The following is a 25,041-nucleotide window of genomic DNA, read 5'->3' on the forward strand; positions in this document are numbered from 1 at the left end:
GTTTCAATTGCTTCTGGATTCCTTTTCGTTTTTGGAATTTTCTTTGTTTCATTAGCATAGTCTGTGGTTACATCATTATAGACTGGTGTTTCTTGATTTAAGATTTTAATTTGGGTTTCAAGAGGTTTAAGTTCCATGGCTTTGTTGCATAGTCCTTGTTGTTTTACTGTAGGTTTATCAATTGTGATTAGTCTTTCAGTTTGAACCTCTGTATTTGTAGCAAACTTTGGTGTTCTACTACTTCTTGGGAGTCCACTTGGCCTACTACTTGTTATCGGCCACATGATTGTGGTTTAACCAGGTCGATGGATACAACTCGGTTCTCCTTTTTACCAGCAAGGGGCAGTAGTACTACTGATCTTGTTCCGTTGACAGACAAGACAGGAACTGCTTTTCTGTAAGAAGGCCCAAATTCCTTCTTCACCGCGATCTTCTCTCTGACCAGATCCCCGATTTTTGGAATCCAGACAGGCCTTGCTGGGACAGGTGGTTTCTCTTCAGTGGCTGTTGGCTGTTGCTTCAACTTTATGTTGCTCAGGTCTTTTCTTTTTTTGTTTAAGTCCTGTAAAATAGCCAAACGATCTTTGATATCAAAGCATTTTTCTTTAACCACTGAAGTTTGACTATCAAGGTCCTGGATTAGCATTCTAGTCCCAAACAATAGTTCGTACGGACTGAGACCTCTCAGAGAATTTCTTGGCAGATTATTAAGACTACGTTGGACACTTATTAAATGTTTGACCCACCCAGCTCCTGAACCTAATACCTTTGCTGTTATAGATTGCTCTATGCCCTGGTTTTTTCTTTACACCATCCCATTTCCCTCAGGAAGGAGGTGACAAGAGTACCGCAATGCTATGCCCATGCTGGCCATGTCCGTCTCATAAGCTCGAGAGCTAAAAGCAGGACCCTGGTCAGAATGTAGCATGCAAATTGCGTATATGCCATTATAGACTCGCAAATCTTTGTATAACACTTCAGACATCAGTCGAGAGCTGGGGTCTACATTTTAAGTGAAAAAATAGTCTCTACATGTTAATATGACGCATTATTCATACTGGGTATTTTATGTTGATAGCCTAATCCTTATTGGGTGAAACGCCATGGCAATACACCGTCTCGGTCCCCACTGCGATCTCTGTTGCAGTCTGGGCAGTTCTTTGCAAATATATGATGTTGCAGGCTCATTCCTGGCCACCAGTATTATGTTGATTGTAATTCTTCTAGAGAATCCTTAAGTGTAAGGTGTTTAAGACCCTCACCCATATGTGCGTCTGCTATTAACAAGCCTCTCCTGTCCATGTTTGGAATCACTCTATCCCCCACTCCAGGGAATCGAGCAAAAGGGACGGAGTTTGCATCGATTATGTATGTATAATTGAGTGGATACATGAGGGGTAGCACCGAGCAGTCGCCTTTTGATGACGTTTTTACCACTAGCATTGTTTCCCCGTCAATATATTTTACTGAACGCTTTTTTGTAGCTACGGAAGCCGATTTAGTTGGTTCCGCTGTGGCTGTCTCAGCCAATGAATTCCCTGCAACGTGAACGCCATCACGCTGATGACTCAGTGAGTGTATCACGTGAGTCTTTGGTAGTTCTTTCTTTAAAAGAACTATTTGTTCCCAAAGCGATTTTTGCTTTATTGTGGCACCTGTGTCATCTTTGTACCCGTTTTCAACCCATTTCTGCAAGTCGTTATTGTATGATTTGACGCAGTAATACAAATCGCTCACTATTAGTGTCGGGAATTCGCGATCGGCATTATCTAGCGCCATTTTTAACGCTATTATGTCAGTTTGTTGTTCTGAATTATTTTCCACTGAGTGTGTTTTTGAAAACAGAGGTCTTAATTTACCTCCGCGCCACACGTCTTTTGTAATCTCGCATGTGGCGTTATAAGCTTGTTCACCCCAAACTGAGGGCTGAGCCTGTCCGTCTGTATGTATTACACAGGCGTACTGTCGTACGGGCAGAATGTCGATTGGCAGAGGATATTCTCTTTCATATTCTAGATTTTTTAATTTTGTCAATTCTGGATCTAAATAGTATTTCACTTTGTCTGTAGCAATAGAATCTTCCCATTGTATCTAGGATTCAGTGCCATAGTGGGTAAATTACATGGGGTTGTTAATGCCTCAAAGGCTGATTCTGCTGTTCTGACTGTAATTTGTCTGCCGTCAGCTTGGTATCTTTCTCTTGCTACAGCTGTTTGAACCGCGTGAACAATGTTTTCCTTAATGCTGAATGTTTTTTCAGTTTCTGTGTACAAGTGTGATTTGTATGCTATTGGTACCTTCTCTCCCTCATTTGAGGTCAGGTATGTGAATCCGCATCTTCCTGGGATGACTCGAATCACAAGGTTGCTTGTGTTATCGCGTGTTTGCAGTTTTGTTTTAATTAACATGTCTGTTTGTAAAGATCTCAAAATTTCTGTGTGTTTTTGAGTCCAATTGATTCTTTTAAAATCTGGTTTTATTAGATCATAGAGAGGTTTAACCCTCTCTGCATAGTTTATAATGTAAGTTCTTCCGAAATTCAGGAAACCTAGAATTGATTGCAAGTTTTTCAATGTTCTAGGTGCTTGGATTACAGCACATTTCTCTAGGAAATTGTCAGCCAGGCTTTTGCCTTCACTTGATAATTCATATCCTAAGAATAAGACAGTCAGATGGGCAATTCTTGACTTCTAGAAGTTGAATTTGTAACCCTCTGCTGCGAACCCAAGTATTATGGTGTTCACTCTTTTCAAGTGAGTATCCAAGTCATCGTCTGTTAGATAGATGTCATCGACATAAGATAATGCCTCATCATCATACATTTGTAGTAATTCTGTTACTCTCGCTGAGAATAACCCTGGGCTGTTCTTGAACCCTTGGGGCAAACAACAGAAATTTTTCTGCGAGCCATTTATTGAGAAAGCGGTCCAATATCTGCTTTCAGGTGCTATATTTTGACAAAAGAATCCATTAGATATGTCTAATGTTGTTTTGTATTTTTTGCGCACTATGCTATTCATTAGTGCGGCACTGTGTGAGTTTTGTACTGCAAACGTTTTGCAGCATGAGTTAAGGTGTCTGTAGTCCAAAACTAGACGATATGAATCATCTGGTTTGGAGACAGGAAACAAAGGATTGTTCATTTGTGAGGTGCATGTTTCAATCACCCCCTGGTATTCAAGTTGATCTAAGATCTCCCTGACCTGTTTTTTAGCTTCTTGCTTAATGGGGTACTGCCTCTGTGCAGTTGGTTGAGATTTTAACTGGATTTTGTGAGGAGGAGAGTCCTCATCCCATCCCACATGATTTTTATATAGTGCAGGAGCCTGGGCTACTGCCCACTTTCTTGCAAGTGTATATTTTTTATGAATTGGAATATGATTTGAGAAGGCAGGCATAATCATTTCTTCGCCATGAGGGCACTCCCTGACAAACTCTGGTGGCCAGTCTTTTTCAGCTAGAAGGATGTCATAGCCCTTGGAGAGATTATCCCAAAATAGACCCCTTATTTTCCTAGTCTTATCTCCCTCTATACGTAAGGTTATTTCATATATTTTATGAGGTTTGCTAACTCTGGTATCTGCAGTTTCCACCTGAATGGATTCATTCGTGTCCACTGTCTCTAGATGATTCATCAGGATCTTGCGAGCTATGCTCACTTCTGCTGCGCTGTCTAGCATTGTCTGAGCCCATTCTCCGTTTTTCAGCTGAGTCCTCAGGATCCTCGGCATGTTTTATTATTTTAATGCTGGCTACCTTCTTCTTTGGAAATTGTAACTATTTACTTTGATGAGCAGGTTCTTTGTCTTTGGACTTGACGAGCTCTTCCCTGTGTTCTGACCGTCCTCTTCTTTCCGATTTCTGTGAGGAAGTCTGAAAAGATCGAGAGGGACGTGTATCAATATCTTGATATCTATCAGGTTTCTTCAAATAATCCCTATTTCTAAGGTTGTATTTTTTCTCAGAGGGCTCCCTCTGGGGAGACTTGTTTCCTTGGTCCGGAGATCTTTCTCTCCGTCAAGGAGACCTTCCTCTGGACTGGAATCTTTTTTCTTTGGGAGTGGATTGTTTATTTCCATCCCAGTTCTTTTTTGAAGTGTTTAGATTATTTTTAATAAATACCTTTTCAGGATTTTCTATTAGTTGGGGTTTCACTGGTTTCCCACCCAAACTATCTCTTCCTAGTTCTTCATAGGATTTTTCTATGATTCTGGCAAGTTCAAATGGTTGGTCTGCTATATCTGTTTCCTTCAATCTTTGGCGGATCGCCACATTTGCTGCTTTCCCTTTTATGTTTGCTAGTAATATTGCCGAGACCTGCTTGAAGTCTTTCAGTAATTTCATACCCAGAGTTAGAGCAGGTTCTGGACCGTATTCATTTTGAATCTGTTTTAGCACTTCTGGTATTACCGCCATGGACGGAACACCATGTGTTTTTGTGTAAATGGAAGCAAAGACTGTACCCCAAGTGTCACAGTCCTCCACATGTGGTGCGATCCCCATTGGGAGACAGATAGTCAGAATTCTGTGTTTCTCCACAGGTGTGGTATCTGGCAATACTGCCTCTATTTGAGTGATTTTTTGTGCTAACCAGAATGGAATTTGTTCCCGTTTAATGGGTACTTTACCTAGACAGGACTGTATGTTCTGTAGTGTGATTTTATTTGTGTTCCCCTGATGAGGGGTCAGCTGTGGAATTCTAATAGCTGGTTGGACTGTTGAAGTCCGCATTACATACTGGACTAGTTGTCTGTGTATTTTAATCAGTTGTTTTAACTGTGTTAAAAGTTCTGTTACTGACATTTTTTCAATGTCTGGATGTGGTGTGTATCCGGCTAGAACCGGCCACGTCACTCCTGGTCTACCTAGTGGACCGAGCCTGGTGATGTGATCATTATGTTTTAGGGCGCCTTTAAACCAGAGCAGGTGCTCTTGGTATTTGAGTGGTATTTCCACCCCCTCGAAAGGGGTGTACTCATCCGGAGGTTCCTCTATCTTGTAATAATGGAATTCCTTTGTTACAGCGTTTGCTGCTGGAAAATTTATCCATGAATAGAATACCTCTGTCTGCCGATATTCGTGTGCCTCAATTACGAATATGACTGTACCACCTCTCGGTGTCAGTCCATTTTCTATAAGTTTTAAAGTTATAGTTTTTCTTATGCTGACCGGGATGAGCTTTGCATCCGGGTCTTGCTGTACGAGACTTGTGTCTTCCGCTAGGAGTTGAGCTGCTATTCTAGCTGCCTCCCTTTCTTCTTCATTGTCTGACATTTTACTGACAAGAAGGTTTTTTGTTGCAGATCAGGTTTTCACGGAAACAAAGATTAGATGCACAATATTTTGGAACACTGTATCCTTCAACGTTGAATAAACCAAAAACCATACATAGGAGTCTCCTCCTACTAAGTTTGGCGGATTTAACCTTTCACCCACTCCAGACGTCTTTGGAGTTTTATGGAAAAAAGGGTCTGTGTGAAAAAGCACGACTGAGTTACTCTAATGTCTTGCGTTAGATTTATCGCCTATCCAAACCGTTGGGCGCCATGTAGTGTAGTTCCTATTTTCCCAATAGGCTCTGCGCATTGGAATAATATCTTCAATAGTATAGACGTAGGACTGTGGTTAACTAGGTCTTCTACTGACGATATTAGATTTAAAGTTATGTGTGCCAGCTAGCTCAGAGTTCACTAGAAACTTTCTCGAATAGGCAAGGAGGAGTTTAACCTCCCTGGATAGACAAGAAGGGATTTAGTTTCTGACAACCATAGAACATGACAACTTTGCTCTCCCCTAATCAAGAGTATATCTCTAGAGTCGTGTGAAAACAAAAGACAACTATTTTGCTCAGTCAGTACGTGCATTCTTAGTTTCACCAGTTTGTAGAGAAATAAGAGATGGGCGTGCTTCAATAAAAGATGTTATTTATTGATCAGTCTCTTTTCTCATACAAGAGAAATGAATCGCTATTATTGCAATACTTATAGTTAAGTAAAGTGCATACAGTAAAAACAGAATTATAAAATAATACTGTAAAAGCATTTATATGGTTTCTTAGCCATATGATACTAAAATGGATAAAAGATATACATACATATATAAATTGACTAATCGTACTCAACTGGTGCTTCTAACTACGCCTACCCCGGTGTACCTGACCTAAGCCTAATACTTGGGAGGGAGTAAGTAAGTAGCAGTTTAAGTTAAGTTTGCTTTGCCAAGAATCTGACTCAAGAATTCTCTGTAAGGGGTTAGTCAGTGCAGTACCTGGGATTTAGAAGGCTGGAGGGTTGGTATCTCTCTCTCAGGACTCGATATCCCAGTTACCCGCGAGGGCGGCTGGAAACGCCGGAGGCTGGATTTCTCGGCAGGAGAAAAGGCAGCGTCTCTCTCAGCGCGTCAAAAGGGAGGGGCAGCATCCGTGGGCTTTTCTACATCAGCTGGGCTCTCCGGCAAGTAGCGCTGCTCCAAGCTCGTCACCACCGTGTCCTAGCTTAGGGCAACGTCAGTATATTTATACCTGAAAGGTGCCGTGTTTGACGTAAGGATGGACATAAGACGTCAGCAAGAATGTCATAAGGACTGGTCGTTCTTACATTCTTTGCAGGAGTTCTCGAGCGAAATCAAAACAATGGTCGCGGGGATTTCCCAGGTCTGTTGGAGGTTTGATTTGTTTTGAGAACTCGGTGTGCTTCTCTAGGGGGCTGAAGGGATAGTGCTTGCTTAATGTGACAGCATGCGCTATGACCTAATCTGAAGACGGGTTTCTGTGCCGTTGTATGGACATAAGTGAATTAATAACCGGACAAGGGTCAGAAATAGGAGTATCAATATAGGTACCTAGATAAACACACTACATCTGCTTTGCTTCTGTAGTGGTCATTTAAATGAGCTGTGCTCTGTGTCAAAAACGATTTACTATGGAAAATGTTTTCTGGTAAAAAGTGTAGTATTTAAATTTTGGTCAAGGATTACTCTGAGTGTCTGTTTAAAGTCAGAAATTATATTTATATAATTTTCAATAATGTCACATGTGCTTTGTAACAGTTTGCCTCTTTTAGCTTAAAGGGTATTCTATGCCTGTGTCTCATCTTACTCTGTGCCTGTGTGGTATCTGAAATATGATTTATTTAATGAAGATACACTGCTGTATGCAGTATGGGGAAGATTAAGAAGCATATTGTGTTTTTGTATGGTGTATATTGGAAATGAATTTTGGAAATGAGTTAGGTTTCTGCTTTGCTTTGTAGTGGTCATTTAAATGGGTTGTGCTCTGTGTTAAAAACGATTTAGTATGGAAAATGTTTTCTGGTAAAAGGTCTGGTATATATATATGCTTATATATAGGTGGTCTGTTTTTGGCCAGTAGAGACAGTGAAATATTATGAGCAGAGACACACATACTGCTTGCTGAGACATAGATGGTAAATTGCATGCAACATGCTGCTCATGTGTTTAAGATGACAATGTGAGTCAAGCTTAATTTGAAATGGATCTGGGTGAATAATATGGTTACTTGATGTCTTTAAAAATGTGGAAGTACATGTTTTTTAAAGACATGGTAGATTACATGTGACATTCTTGTCATCTGCCTAACATCACACTGATGGGTGAATCAAGTTTCAATCACAGTGTTATTTTAGGCACATGAGCAGGATGTTACATGTAATGAGAAATTAATGTTGTGTGTTGCTTATATATAGGTGGCCTGTTTTGGCCAGTAGAGACAGTGAAATATTATGAGCAGAGACACACATACTGCTTGCTGAGACAGAGATGGTAAATTGCATGCAACATGCTGCTCATGTGTTTAAGATGACAATGTGAGTCAAGCTTCATTTGAAATGGATCTGGGTGAATAATATGGTTACTTGATGTCTTTAAAAATATGGAAGTACATGTTTTTTAAAGACATGGTAGATTACATGTGACATTCTGGTCATCTGCCTAACATCACACTGATGGGTGATCAAGCTTCAGTCACAGTGTTATTTTAGGCACATGGGCAGGATGTTACATGTAATGAGAAATTAATGTTACGTGTTGCTTATATATAGGTGGCCTGTCTTTGGCCAGTAGAGACAGTGAAATAATATGAGCAGAAACACACATACTGCTTGCTGAGACAGAGATGATAAATTGCATGCAACATGCTGCTCATGTGTTTAAGATGACAATGTGAGTCAAGCTTCATTTGAAATGGATCTGGGTGAATAATATGGTTACTTGATGTCTTTAAAAATATGGAAGTACATGTTTTTTAAAGACATGGTAGATTACAAGTGACATTCTTGTCATCTGCCTAACATCACACTGATGTGTGAATCAAGCTTCAGTCACAGTGTTATTTTAGGCACATGAGCAGGATGTTACATGTAATGAGAAATTAATGTTATGTGTTGCTTATATATAGGTGGCCTGTTTTTGGCCAGTAGAGACAGTGAAATATTATGAGCAGAGACACACATACTGCTTGCTGAGACAGAGATGGTAAATTACATGTAACATGCTGCTCATGTGTTTAAGATGACACTGTGAGTCAAGCTTCATTTGAAATGGATCTGGGTAAATAATATGCTTACTTGATGTCTTAAAAACATATGGAAGTACATGTTTTTTAAAGACATGGTAGATTACATGCGACATTCTTGTCATCTGCCTAACATCACACTCATTCAAAAGAAAGATGGCACAGTGCATAAGAAATAGAGCTCTTTTTGGAAAAATGAGTTAGTTCTGAAAATAACTTTTATTTTTGGTTTTGTTATATATATATTTTTTTTTAACAAACTTTTATACTTTTTTGGGGGTTTTTGAAATGCAAACTGAAATCCTGAACTTCAAAAGTGTTCAACAGGAACAACAAAAAACTGAAATTTAAAAAAATTATCGCCTTCTTGTGCACACATGCTCCATGATGCGCTTTTCAACAAGCACAAGGCTTTGCGAGTATAAAAGAATTTTGTTGCACTTGTTGCACCTCATGTGCACCTTCTTTAAATATGGCCTCAGGTCCAGTTCGGCAGTTGAAGGAGATGGAGGTGTTGCCGAAGAAGTGCTGGCCACAGCTGGTGGCAGTTGTGTGGCCAGGTTTCTGGTGGATGCCTTCGCAAACTGTGTAGGATGAACTTGCCTCACATGCCTAATCATAGTATGTATGGAGAAGGAATATTTTTTGGAAGGGTTTCCCCTTGAAAGAACTGTGTCACAAAGGTTGCATGTGACCTTCGGCGCATTCACCTTTTTTTGGTCCTCTGGATAGCGAAAAAATTGACAAATGAAGGATTCTTTGACTCGCCGATGAGGAACACGATGTTGGTCATCAGATTCTGATGAAGATGAATCTTGTCTGGCAGCCATTTCAAGTTCTTGTCAGTGAAGTTGGAGAGGGTCCTTCTTCCACAAGACTGAAACAGATAGTGAGGGAAATGGGTGGGGTTCCTGAAGATACTAGAGCTGAAACTATTATAAACCAATGAAAAGTGTTGTTTTTGTGTCACATGACTTAACGTGCGCGCTCGGGTGCGCGCATGTGGTGCGCGCACCCGGTCGCGCACGTCACTTTAAAATGGCGTTTTGCCCGATTTTCATAAAAGTTTCAAAACGTAAAAAGGAGGCAAGGTAGAGACACCCTGACCTTCTAGACCTTCTCAAGGGGTCCCAGAAGAATCTCGACGGGCCCAAAAAACGTTTTTTTTGTTGAAGAATAGCGGGGTGCGCTCACCCGGTTGCGAACCCCGTCTCAAAATGGCGTTTAACTCGATTTACATAAAAGTTTCAAAACGTGAGAAGGAGGCTTGGTAAACACTTCCTGACCCCCTAGGTATTCTCAGGGGGTCCATTAAGGACCCCCAAGGCCCAAAAAATCCTTTATTTTTTTAGTAAAAAGTTGCGGGGTGCGCGCACCCGGTCGCGCACGTCGGGTTAAAATGCCGTTTTACCCGATTTACATAAAAGTTTCAAAACGTGAAAAGGAGGAAAGATAGACAGTCCCTGGCCCCCTAGAAACTCCAGGGGGTCCCTAAACAACTCCGACGGGAAAAAAAACCTTTTTTTAAAAAAAAAAAAATTGCGGGGTGCGCACACCCGGTCGCGCACCTCACAATTGAATAAAAAAAAAAAGTCAAGGCATGTGACTCAAAAACAACATTTTTCATTGGTTCATAGTAGTTTCAGATCTAAAATCTTCAAAACCCCACCCATTTCCCTCACTATTTGCTTTATTCTCCTGGAAGAAGGACCCTTTTTGGAGCTGCAAGCAGAAAAAAGAACAGGATGGCAGAAAGACAAGAAACATTATATTCTTCTTCTGACTCCCACATGGAATATCGCCAGCCAGCTAAGAAAGGGAAATCTTCTTTTATTTGGAAGTTTTTTACTTTTCCTGAGCATCAAGAAAAGGTAAATGCCCCTAAAGTATCGTGTACCCTTTGTGATACTATTCTTTCAAGGGGAAACCCTCTTAAAAAATACTCTTTTTCTATCCACACCATGGTAAGACATGTAAAAAAGTACACCCTGTGCAATATGCCCAAGCAGTCACAAGAGCTCTGGCCCAGCAGATTCCACCAGCTGTGGCTAGCACATCTACAGCTCCACCTCCATCGCCAGCAACAGCAGAAATGGACGTTAGGCCATATTTAGCAAATGTGCATATGCGGTGCAACAAATGTTTTGATACTATTGTTTATGGAGAACAGAGCCTATATCTAATTGAACGTATGATTCAGAATCATAAAGGCTCTGAAAGGAGATCATTTTTTTTCTATTTTTCATTTATTTTGTTCCGGTTGAACAGTTTCCTTGTTGCAGGTCCTGAATTTTCTTAAAAAAAACAAAAACAAAATCTCAAAATTTAAAAAAAAGGAAAAAAAAACAACAAAAGAAAAAAAACCAGTTCTTTTCAGAACTCATTCAATTCTCTAAAAAGAGTTATATTCTTAAACACTGTGTCGTTCATTTTTTTGAATGAAAGCGTAGTGCATAAATGAGTGATTGAAATAAATGAGGGAAGGAAGGGACTGAGGGAAAGAGTGAGAAAAGGGGAGTATGGTGAGTGACAAAAGAGGAGTTGAAGAGTAACTGCAAGAAGGGGACTAAGGGCAGGGAAGTGAGTTAAGGGGACTGAAAAACTAAAGGAAGGGCAATAAAGAAAGGAGAAAAAAAACTACTTTCAGTGTTTTGATGTTGTATTTAAATTCATAATAAAAAAAAGAATTTTACACATATTTTATTTAGGGGTTAATTTAAAAAACCTTGCAAATTCACTAAAAAGCCATAGGTTTTACACACGTTATAGTTAGGAATTAGCATTTAAAAAACCTTGCAAATTCACTGAAAAAACCATAGGTTTTACACACGTTATAGTTGGGAATTAGCATTTAAAAAACCTAGTAAATTCATTGAAAAAACCATAGGTTTTATGTCAGTTATAGTTAGCTGGACAATTTACTCATACAAAACCATTGAAATTCCCACGTTATAGTTAGTTGTACTCACTATTACTGGCGCGCCCGCAAAGCACTGCTAATGACGTCACATATTACATCACTCATGACATAGTCAGTGACATCACTCATGACATCACTGATGACATCTCAAATGACATCACTGATTACATCATCCAGTGAATGTGTATCTTTCTGATAAAAAAAATATATTTTATATATGTGTACCTAAACATCGATGGAAGAACAAACGATTAAATTAGAGTTTAAATGGATGGGGTTTTTTAATTGATTGTATAACTAATTTATTAAGTGTATGATTCTAAATATATGTATTACCAATTATTGTTTAAAGTTGTAAATATCTGTATCACTGTCTCCCTTTATCTATAGACGGATGCTTAGGTTGGTGAGTAGCTACATGATTGTCTATATGGGTTATTAGTTTTTTGAGTATTAGTATGAGTGTCTGTTAAGTTTGGTGGGAGGTATTACTTTGTGCATATATGAATGAATGAGTGCCTTACTGTTTGCATATGTTTTGAAGACAGCATGTGTGCACGACTGTATGGATGGATGAGTGTGTGTATAGGTGTGTTAGTGAGTGAATGACTGTCAGAATCATTTCTTTATGAGTAACTACATATGTTTTAAATTACTATAAGTAAGAATTGATGCATATAGGTAAGTATGTGTGAGAGTGAGAAATTGTAAGAGTTTCTGTATAAATACTTTTTTGTTCCTATAAGAGATAGTTTTAGTAAAAAAGTATGTGTACGTTTCTGTAGAAGTAAGAGTAGTGGTGTATGTATAGCTGTATAAGCAAGTGTATGGTTGTTTTATAATGTATTTGCTTGTGTGAGTATGTGTGTGAGTAACTCTATGGATGAGTGTCGTTTTGTAACAAAATGTATAGATGAATAAGTATTTATGATGACTGAGTATGTGTATGAGTAACTATATAGATATGTTGGTGAATGAGCGAATGTGTATGTTGATTTTGCAATTTCTGAATAGATTGTTGTAAGTGGAATTAGTTTCTCCATTGTTTTGTAATTTTTTTATTCTATTTTTCAATGTGTGTATCAAAACTTATATTACACTGAGAGAGAGTCTGCCATTTTTTCACAAGGATGATGTCATCAGTGATGTAATCACTGATGACATCACTGATGACATCATCCAGTGAATGTGGAAGTCAAGGGGGTTCTCTTATCGGTGCTGGAACCCAGCTACTATAAGAAAACAAAGTTCAAAGTTATCATAGCTATGTATTCAGTATGGAGGAAAGTACGCCGGAAATGGCAAATTCCTAATCTTAATTATTTTACACCTCTGGCTGCTGCTAGACTTTTGCCCTCCATCTTCCAAGATTTTGTTACAATTAGATGGAGATCGCATGGGATTTTTACTTTGGGGTATTTAACCTCTGAGGGTGTGATGGCCTCTTTTCTATTTTTAAAAGATAATTTTGAATTGGGTACACATGAATTCTTTAAGTACTTACAGCTATGCAGCTATATTGACAAATTCTTGCGCGACACCCCAACCGCATTGGTTAAAAATACCCTTATGGAACTTATTTTGAAAAAAGCTCGAATCGGGGCTCTTTATCAGAACCTGTTATCTGGTCTCCCAGATGATCTCTCTTCCCAGAATGCCAAATTAGACAATAAGTTGGGTAAGACTGGTATAGATGTTTCATTAATACTTGATTTGTCGAACTCTGTATTAACTTCAGGGAGTTTACGTTCCCAAAGCTACATGGCCCTCTTTGATCTTTATTTTACCCCCGCTAAGATTTCTAAATGGGGAGGGGTTAGTGGCCACGGTTGTCCACGATGCGGTCAAGCAGCAGCCAACGATGTTCACATGTTTTTCTCGTGTCCCAAATTGGGTCCTTTTCTGCAGGATGTTCAGCTATTCATTAATGTGGCTCTTAAGATATCGACAGACGTATCTTCTGAGTTGATAATAACGGGGTGCGAGTGTGACTCTCCGTTCATCAGATCTGATCATGAGTCAGCTCTTCTTTGTATTGCTATGTCAATAATCCAACTTAGCATAACTTCTGAATGGATTAGTCCTATCCCCCCTACTTTTATCAACTGGAGATCAAGGATGTTAGCACTTCATAATTTGGAATCTGCTGTGTTTCAAAGAGGGGGTAGGAGGAGGCGTGAGAGGGGATCTAAAATTTGGGCACCATTTGTATGTTGGTTGAATAATTAAATATTTGATAGGGGAACTTCTCCCTTTTTTTTATGTCAACTTGGGTACAGTACTTACATGAGCTGGCTTACTCTTTATACTTCTTTCCCCCTTTTTTTCTTAGTATTTGACCTGCTTAAAAAAAAAAAACTTCTTGGACTAAAATGGACTTGCAGGCTTGGTGAACATGTACTTTAATTTGTGTTTAGATTTAATTGATTGAGCTAAAATTACTGCGAAGATTCTTTTGATGTTTTACCTTTAATTGGTTTATAAATTTTGTTATCAAGCTGACTAATAAAAAAAATAAAAAATAAAAAATAAAAGAATTGGAGGATTCTGAACTCGAATGGACTGGACCAACCGATGCCACTTTTCTCATTTCAGAAAAGAGCTAGTATTAAAGACATGATTGTCAACACTTGCCCAAGGACATCGAGGAATGCCCCCAATAATATGGACATAAACCTTACCCTACTACCAGTAACAGGTCATACTTGAATACATGAGCACGATACGCTGTGGACAAACGAACACCAAAATGACGTCCCACTTTCATGAATGTTGACACAGCGAATTAGAGCTAGATGGACAGTAATTGTCAAACCTTTCATTCCACCTGACACCAGTAACATTGCGAATTTCCTTTTAATGAGGGAACAGCGTTGGTTTGAGAGGCTCAAGAGTAATTCTAATGGACTCAATGACTGTATTGCGTGGTTTCAACTACATGCCATGACAAGAAGATAACTAATCCTTGAGATTCTAAGAAAGGCGAGCACTTGTGGTTTTTATGTAGTGAGCAACACGTGAGACAAAGTTTGTTACCTCTCACAATAAATCTAGTTAGATATTATTATTTGCTCTTACTTGTATCACTGTGCCTTTTTTCTATTGATATAAATGGATGTTCTACATAGCAGGGAATAAGGATTTGAGCTCTGCAGTATTACCCTTTGGAATCCATTTATAAGTGTGCTTATACTGTCCTTAACAGTGTATGACAGTCAGGAGCAAGATACGTAAATACAGGGGTGAATATGAAACAGGTTTCCCGCATGTGGATCAGCGTAAAGGGTAGAATTTGAACTGTAAGTTTTGGATTAAAAAATTCAGAGATAAAGAGGCATTGAAATGTTTGAAAACACAATAAAGCAAGTGAGCAAATCAGTAGCTATTTACCCTGAAAAAAAAAAAAAGAATGTAGTTTGCTTCGTTATTTAAATATGCATTATATATATAGCAATTTACATTGAAGAATGAGTGGATATATACAAATAAATATTTGGATGGAGGATTTAGTAGCAGTGTAATTGACTGTTTACTTGACCAATTTATAGTGTCTCGCTAAATATAGTGGATAGTGACTAAACTGTTTGAATATCTGTATCACTTTGTCAGTTGTTGTGTAAACTGGTTCTCCAGTTGGTTACTAGCTATGTGAAAGTCTGTATTAGTTATTGATTAGTTAACTGAGTATTTGTATGGGAGAGTGAATGTGTGTGTGGTTCGGTGGGGGGGGGGGTGCGGTGACTGCCCATTGATGTGTGAATAGTTGATTCACTAGATATATGAAGTTAAAACTGCATGTTCTAACAGTTGTTTGGGTGAGTGAATATCTTTATGGGTGTGGTGATGAGCAAATATATTTCTCAATGGTACATGTCCAACAAACTAGAAAAATAAAAGGCAGTGTATGTGTCAGTTGTTGTATATTAATAAGTATACATACGACTCAATGATTGTGTGAGTGACTGTATGGATAACTTTATACTTGTAATAATGATTTTATAATTCACTAAGTATGACTTACTATCTAAATGAATAGATGAAGTTGTGTTTGTATAAGTGTGTAGCTAAGTAAATATGTAAGTATGATCCATTGTTTGCATAAGTGAGTAGGATGACTTCATATGTGAATAGGATGTGTGCTGGTGTGTAATGATCGATTTAGGTGTATAAGTATTTTTGATAGTGTTCTATTGTTCATTGACAGCATGTATGAGTGAATCTACAGGTAAGTGATTAGATGTGTGTATACATCTATGAATCACTGAGTGGGTTTTTAGATACTTGTATTGCTGTAACAATGAATTCAAATATGATACTCTGTATTTTACAAAGAGTGATGAAAGATTTTACTAGTGTATGAAAAGGTGTATGTGATTGTCACGTGGATGATGTCATCAGTGATGTCATCAGTGATGTCATTTGGGATGTCATCAGTGATGTCACTGACCATGTCATGAATGATGTAATATGTGACATCATCAGCAGTGGATTGCGGGTGCGCGAAATATAGTTAGTACAACTAACTATATAGGAGCAATTTCAATGGTTTTGTATGAGTGAAATGTCCAGCTAACTATAACACCCCTAAAACTTATAGTTTTTTGAGTGAATTTTAAAGTTTTTTTAAATGCTAATTCCTAACTATATAAGGCCTGAAACCTATGGTTTTTTCAGTGAATTTCAAAGGTTTTTTAAATGCTAATTCCTAACTATATAAGGCCTGAAACCTATGTTTTTTTCAGTGAATTTCAAAGTTTTTTTTAATGCTAATTCCTAACTATATAAGACCTGAAAGCCCACCAGGAATCTCCAGTATGCGCCAGGGGACTGCATTGCAGAGAGGTGTAATGAAGCCCCTTTTTACACCTCTCTGCAACGCAGCCCCCGTGCATGTTTGAAGAGGGGGAACTAATTCCCCTTGCATACTGGGGGCCCCTGGGGGCCAACTAGCCCACCTTGAACCTCCAGTATGCGCCAGGGGGCTGCATTGCAGAGGTGTAATGAGGCTATGCCCCTTGTTACACCTCTCTGCAACGCAGCCCTCTGGCACGTTTGCAGAGGGGGAACTAATTCCCCTTGAATACTGGGGGTCCCTGGGGGCCAACTAGCCCACCAGGAGCCTCCAGTATGCGCCAGGGTGCTGCATTGCAGAGAGGTGTAATGAGGCCACACCCTTTTTTACACCTCTCTGCAACGCAGCCCCCGTGCATGTTTGAAGAGGGGGAACTAATTCCCCTTGCATACTGGGGGCCCCTGGGGCCAACTAGCCCACCTGGAACCTCCAGTATGCGCCAGGGGGCTGCATTGCACAGAGGTGTAATGAGGCTATGCCTCTTTTTACACCTCTCTGCAACGCAGGCCACTGGCGCGTTTGCAGAGGGGGGACAAATTCCCCTTGCATACTGGGGGTCCCTGGGTCATATCGCCAAACGCCGAAAATTCTGAACGATTGAAAATGACTTTTCATGAGAAACATTTGGATTTGGATTATCATGTCCTATACTTTGGAATTTTTGAAAGACTGACTTTGAGGATGCTATAAATTACTCAAGTCTGCCCGAATTGTGTGGGTAAAATTGATACCTAGTCACTTTGAATAAGAATGTACTTACGTCTCGTCTAACATTTGGAAGAAATATCTAGTTATATGACAACAGGATACCAACATAACTTGAAGGAAATAAGAACGCCCTGAAGAAGTTCTGTTGTACAGAACGAAACGGGTCAGCTGGCTGTGGTACATAAACTTAAGGAAAGTAAAAGCATTTGAATATACACCAAGATTCAGCGCTTCAATAAGGACTCTAAGTGATATGATTTGATTGGACTTATTGTGCAAGTGGTGCTGTGCCAAACTTTGGAATATTCTCCACTACTCTCTACTAATTACTCTCTACTACTCCACTACTCTCTAATACTCACTCTCTACTACTCATTCTCTACTACTCTACTACTTTCTCCTACTCTTTCTCTACTACTCACTCCCTACTACTCACTATCTACTACTCTCTACTACTCACTCTCTACTATTCTCTACTCTCTACTACTCACTCTCTACTACTCTCTCTCTACTACTCACTCTTTACTACTCACTATCTACTACTCTCTACTACTCACTCTCTACTTCTCACTCTCTACTACTCTCTACTACTCACTCTATACTACTCTCTATCTACTACTCTCTACTACTCACTCTCCACTACTCTCTACTACTCACTCTCTATCTACTACTCTCTCTCTACTACTCTCTACTACTCACTCTACTGCTCACTCTCTACTACTCTCTACTATTCTCTCTCTCTGCTACTCACTCTCTACTACTCACTCTTTGCTACTCTCTACTACTCACTCTCTACTGCTCTCTACTACTCACTCTACTACTTACTCTCTACAACTCTCTACTACTCACTCTCTACTACTCACTCTCTACTACTCTCTACTACTCACTCTACTATTCACTCTACTACTCTCTACTACTCACTCTCTGCTACTCTCTCTACTGCTCTATACTACTCTCTACTACTCACTATCTACTCTATTACTCACTCTCTTCTCTCTACCTCTCTACCTCTCTCTACTTCTTTCTCTACCTCTACACCTCTACCTCTCTACCTCTCTCTACACGCACACATATATATATACATATATATGCATATGCATTTATGTATGTATATATATATATATACATACATATATAAACATATATAATCTGCATATCTATATAAATACAAATATAAATGCATGCATACATAAACATATATGCATACATATGCATGTTATTTACATGAAAGTTTTAAAAACGCTAATAAAAGCAAAGCTAAAAAGCCACCTCATTACAAACAGAATGGCTTTAACTTAAACGAGGGCGAGATCTATTGCATTTTCAATGCTTGTTTACTTTGGTTCCATCAAGAAGGCATTCAGATGTGTCACACATTTGCCATAAATTCTGAATGTTAGCACTCTAGTTGCTAATTAGATCACTGTAGTAAAGCTACTGCTCACCAGGGAAGTCTGCTGCTAATCATACTTTCTATGGCAAAATGAACCCCCTCATTTTGTTCCTTTTTAAATTAAATGTTTTCAGACTTACCACTTCATTCCAATCAAGATGGCTTCTGGTGTGCCATACTGTTGTCAAAAGTAAGACTGTTAGCGCTCTAGTTGTTCTTTAGAACACTCTGGGACATTCTGTCATTGGGCTATACTTGGGCTACATCTGGGTGATATTTGGGCTACATTTGGGCTCTTTTGTCTCTGGTGGCCATCTTGGGAGACTGCATGTTAGAATTTTTTTATGAAATAGAAGAGGATTTGGGAAGTCACTCAAAATGTGCCATAATTTTTCTTTCTGCAGCACTAACCATACTTTCTATGGCAAAATATACCCCCTCATTTTGTTCCTTTTTAAATTAAATGTTTTAAGAGTTACCACTTTATTCCAATCAAGATGGCTTCGGGTGTGCCATACCTTTGTAATAAGTAGGACTGTTAGCGCTCTAGTTGTTCTATAGAACACTCTAGGAGGCTGCAGTAGAACACAAAGGAATCAACTGACAGTCTCTGTCCTTGTTGGATGTACATGTTTTACTGAGAATGTCAGACTTCATTCTCACATGACTGAGAAAGATAATGTGAATTTACAGAAAATATGCTTTCAGTTTAGCTTATAGATCCCCTTCGAAACCACTGTGGGAAAAGCATGAGATAATAGTTTTCTTTCAAACATGATTCATGATATCCCAGCAGAAGGTTTTTTCACATGGTAAAATCACCTTAGAACACACCACTATTCCTAAAATGAGTATGGTACCATCAACAAATTATTTATAATGTAACTAAAGTCCTAAAACCCTCTATTAACTACAATGCTTTTTAATGAGGTGCTATCATGTATATTGGTCCCAAGATGGCTGCCAACACTTCTTGGATGAAGTGCTGACAGCCAATCAGATCTCACGGTGAGATGTGTGGTTAGGCTCCGCCCAGATATATATGTGTTTTTGAAGTTAATTTTCATAAAAACCACTGGAGCAATTTTCACCAAATATAGCAAAAGGCACTTCTGTACACCAGTCCCTACAATTTTGCCAAGTTTGGTGTAATTCCGTTCAGCGGTTCGGGCTGTAGCCTTGTCAGAACGTCCTATGGAAATTAACATGGGTGAAACACGTTTTGGGACCCCCCTTTTTTCTCAGCCCCACTTCACGAATCTCCCCGAAATTTTCAGGGAAGGAGCGCAGCGGAGCTGGCCAAAACTTTGTAAACTTACACGCAAATTCCTCAACCGGCGCCAAAGTTATTCCCAATAGAATGTTGCGGATTTCCTATGGTAGCTAGGTCCTAACTATATATACCTACTGGCTATCACCAGTAGGTAATATATATATACATATATATATATATATATATATATATATATATATATATATATATATATATATATATATATACTGAAAAACATAGGTTTCAGGTACGTTATAGTTAGCTGGACATTTCACTCATACAAAACCATAGAGATTCAACCATTATAGTTAGTTGGGCTAACTCTAACTCGTGCCCCCGCAATGCACTGCTGATGACGTCATATATTGCATCATTCATGACATGGTCGGTGACATCACTGATGACATCACTGATGACATAATCCAGTGAATGTGTGTTTCTGTAAAGTTTAAATATGTTTTATATATATGCCAAGGTGTATTGAAGAATAACTGGATGTATAAGTGTCTGGATGAAGCATTTAGTAGGTGCGTGACTGACTGTATAAGTGAGTGATTAAATGTGTGTCACTGAATGCATGGGTTAGTGACTAAACTGTCTGAATGTCTGTATTAGTATGTCTGTTTTGTGTAAGCTGTTGCATGTGTTGGTCAGGAGCTAAATGAGTGTCTATATAGGTTATTGATTGGTTGCCTGAGTATTTGTATGGAAGACTGGGTGTGTGTGGGGGTGGGTGAGTGGGATGTGTGTGACTCTTTGCATAGATATGTGAGTGGTTGATTCACTGGGTGAGTTTAAGAGTGCATGTGGAAACAGTTGTATGGGCGGTTGAGTTTGTGTATGGATGTGTTGATGAAAGGTTGGGTGACTCAGTGGTACATGTCCAAGTAACTACATATGTAAAAGGCAGTATATGTGAGAGTTGGAGTATATAAATTACTTAGGGCCAGATGTAGGTGAATATCATTTACCGATTCTAAAATACCGAATTTTACCGATTCGGTATTTTAGAATCGGTAAATGGTATGTATCTAATGATTCGGTAAATTTTACCGAATCGGTAACATTCGCTAAATACCAATTCGGTATTCCCCTTTCATTCCTATGGGCCATTCCCCTGAACGATTCTATGGCTAATACAGAGGGCTTTAAACTGGATGCGCTCCCTGATCGGCAACCAGTGCAATGTCTCCAGGGCCTTTTTGGAGGGAGATCCCCTGGGAAGCATTAGTACCAGCGCGTGCCGCAGCATTCTGAATGTGCTGCAGTCTTTGGAGACACCTCGCATTCACTCCCAGGTAGAGGGCATTCCCATAGTCCAGTCTGGAAGTAACCAAGGCATGGACCAGGGCCCTCCTAGCTGACATTGGGAGCAAATCGAGCGTCTGACTCAGACTGCGAAGAATGCCAAAGCAAGTTCCGGCCACACGTCTAGTATGATACTCAAAAGAGATTTTAGAGTCGATCCAAATGCCGAGGTTCTTAACCTCATCCTTAGGTACAGGTAAGGGACCCAAAGTCTGAGGCCACCAAGCAGATGTCCAAACAGAAGGAGACTTGCCTACAAATAGTACCTCCGTTTTGTCCCCATTTAATCTGAGACAGTTATCAGACATCCAACTAGCCAGGTCTTGAAGACAAGACGCAAACTTGCTGGCTGCGTGCTCAGCCGGCTGTGACAGAGCCACAACCAGTTGCGTGTCATCAGCATAAGTCACCACTTCCACCCCATATTGTTCCGTGATCAATGCCGAGGGTGCCAAATATAGGTTGAAAAGGGTGGGGCTGAGACTGGAACCCTGGGGGACTCCTTGATTCAGGTCAAAAGCCTCTGACCTGCAGGGTCCCTGCTCGACACAAAAGCTCCGCTCACGGAGGAAGGATTCCAGCCATTGCCATGCCTTCCCTACCACTCCGCCCATCCTCAGACACTGTAGCAAGGTGTGATGCGCCACAGTGTCGAACGCGGCACTGAGATCAAGAAGAATCAGTGCCGCTGTCTGACCCTCATCCATATGTTTTCGCAGGGCCTCCGTGGAGAAGAGTAGCGCCGACTCCGTTGAGTGGCAGGAACGAAAACCCGCCTGAGTGGGATGTAGGAGCCTTTGAGCTTCAATATGTGCCGGAAGTTGTTGGTTGACCAGTTTTTCAGCTATTTTGACAAAATAGGGAAGGAGATAAATAGGCCATAGGTTGCTCAATTGAGTTATACTAATCTGAGGTTTTTTCTTGAGTGGAAGCACCACAGCTTGTTTCCAAGTTGTCGGCACCCTGCCAGATTCAAAAGACAGTGTAAGAAGATGCCTGATGTACGGTGCTAACGTCTCGATGTTACATCTTAAGATTTAACAACAATATATTAGGCTAGCCGAGAAGTGACTACTGCCTCCAGGGGGTCTATACACCAGTAGGCCTTTAATTATATAGTTGTTAGAGACAGTAATGGAAAAAGCGCCTGCTTCGCTATCAGATATAGTAGCTGACTCCATGGTACATTTAATATCACCCTTATGGATAACCGCAATCCCTCCCCCCCGCCCGCAGGGTCTATCCAACCTGCATATCCCATAATCCGAAGGGAGAGCTTCCAGTATTTCAGGGGCCGAATCCTCGTCTGACCAGGTTTCAGTAGTAAAAAGGATATCCAGCCTGCTATCCACCAGTAAGTCGCGTACTTCCATACTGTGCTTACTAAGTGACCTACAATTAATTAGTATTCAACAGTGAGCAACCCGGTATACCCTTGAGGGCTTGGCTAAATGTATGAAAGGGTAGGAAATGCCTCCAAGGGAATTGGTTCAAGAAATATTTTTAAATAATTGAAAAAGTTCTCAAAAGGACAAATCAATGGTCCTCTAATAGAGTTAATAAAGTAATTGTATGATTTAGTCAGTCATAAAGAACAGTTTTTTAACATAAAACACATATGACAAGAAACAAGAAACACAAAAGGTGTATATGAAAATCTTAGAATTTATCAAAAGAATTAGGAGGCATACAGATTTTGTAATACAAATATATAAACAGGCCTACAGGAGGAACAATAATGCATCAATCTTGTACTCTGTAGGTCCTGATCAAACCTATTCTATTTCCAACTATTGTCAATTAAGTAGGATAAGGGCGAAGGTCGACGTTTCGGTCTCCTATGTATGTATCTCTGAGACCATCTTTCAGGACTGTTAGCTTTATATTTGTAATGCCTACTATGCCTTTATTTTTAACAGAACTCAATTCAGACTAATCACTGACGCATGAATGTTGGTATTGCTTTCAGCAAATGACACAGCTGCAAGTCCATCCTATATCAAGAAATTGATGAGGAGCTTGACAGTAGATGGCGAACGGTATGTAAGATTCTTATGATAATCAGCGTAGTCAGGCTTATATTTTTCAGATCTTAGGGGCAGAGACATCTTCTGCAGCGATATACTGGTTATTCTAATGTTTGAACAGGATCGAGCCAAGCGACCTTTGGTGAAAATTCTGAAGACAGAGACGGATCGCCAAGGGACTGCGTTCCTCGTAACTGACCGCACCCGACACCGCAGTGCCTTGACGCTCCGTCTCTGTCTTCAGAATTTTCGCCTAAGACGATTGTTTTATTCAATGCGGTTTGGTGAATACACGATATAAATCAAGGTCGCTTGGCTCGATCCTGTTCAAACATTAGAATAACCAGTATATCGCTGCAGAAGAAGTCTCTGCCCCTAAGATCTGAAAAATATAAGCCTGACTACTCTGATTATCATAAGAATCCTACATATCTTGGTTATGGCTCTTAACTATCTGACACACAATTCACATTTTTCGTCTATTACTCATTTCATGGCAACCTATGAGTAGATTAACATCACCTCAACATTTTTTACGCTCAGTGCAATAATGTTCATATCCTAACTTATGTCAAATGAATCATTTATTGACAGGTTCACAAGAATATATATATATATCTTCTTTGATATACCTTTGTGGCTCTCCTGATGAAGGCACGCCCTGTGCCGAAACGTGCGTTGAGAACTCTGAGAATTGCCACCACTCAGCCACAACATATCAATTGCCCTGTTTTTATAACTTTTTTATACATATCTCAAGAATCATTTTTCATGTGTATTGCTTGTTCTATGTATATGTTCATGTTTATGTTCATGTCTACATTGTTTTGGATAAAGTGCTTACCCTATCGTAGCCCATGGTAAATACGTTGTATTTGATGTGTATGCAATTTCATGTAATTGTTTTGAATTTTTGCTTTTTCATGCTTCATTTTCTAGATACATTTCAATAAAAATATTTCTTTACATGTTTTAAATAGCTGTTGATTCATTGCACTGAGCTTGGGTTATCCCCCACATCATGTTAAAAATAGATTAATGTAATGCCTTCGGCACTTACTGTCTAGGAAATCTTTCTCTTTTGAATTTTGCCCTGTCCTAGGAGTACTAGAACCAAACAGGGGGTCCTAGTTTTCTACAATTGTTTACCCACAGTTGGTCTGTGTGGAACTGTCCTCTTGTTGCTATATCATTGTCCATTGTTTTCTAGTCATACTCATCTCTGTTGCCATATGTGTTGTTAAGCACGTCTTTCGTTTACTATCTCCCACCCATCCGAATCCTCTGCTCTGTTCACCGTAGGACCATTTTCCCTAGAACGGTTGTCTGATTAGCTTCTGTCTTTCCCCACTATGGAACAACTCAAAACGTTTGGCTTCTCAGATGAAGACTTCGCTCTTCTAGTAGGTACTAGTACCTCCTTTGGCAATATTGCCAATATATCCAAACAACATAATGATGGCTCAATTCAACTGATAAATTAAAAAAAAAAAAGATTAAAAGAATAGAAGCCCATGGGGATTTTATGCTAGACTGTCTAAAAGCGGGAGTCATACCTCAAGGCCTAAAAGTAAGAAACATTCCTGGTCTTTTTGTAGAGTTCAGGAAGTTTTTAGAAAGGTGGAGTATGATAGCAAACAGATGCTCCCGTGACTTAATGATGCTAATCATAGAAACCGCCAAAGATCTATTAGCTGGCTTAAAAATTAACTGCTTGAATTAGAAGAGAAAATAAGAAAAAACAATTCCCTAGAAGAAGCAAAGAAAAATCTAGAAGAGGCAGATAAAGAATTATCATCATTTTCTGACAACCTCATAAAAAGGAAAACAGATAAATTGAAGCAAGACCTTAGATATTACTCTGCAGAAAAAAACTTACCCCTACCTACAGGAGAATTACTATCAAAATTACTTACAATCAAGATCTCTAGTCAGAACGTTCTCAGATACTTCAGATTCAGAGGGAGAAACAAACCCCCAATTCCAAGATCAGTCGAGAAATAGCCGCCCCTATAATTCGAACTACCAAT

This window comes from Lissotriton helveticus, chromosome 3_1, assembly GCF_964261635.1.
Source record: "Lissotriton helveticus chromosome 3_1, aLisHel1.1, whole genome shotgun sequence".
NCBI classification, from domain to species: Eukaryota; Metazoa; Chordata; class Amphibia; order Caudata; family Salamandridae; genus Lissotriton; species Lissotriton helveticus.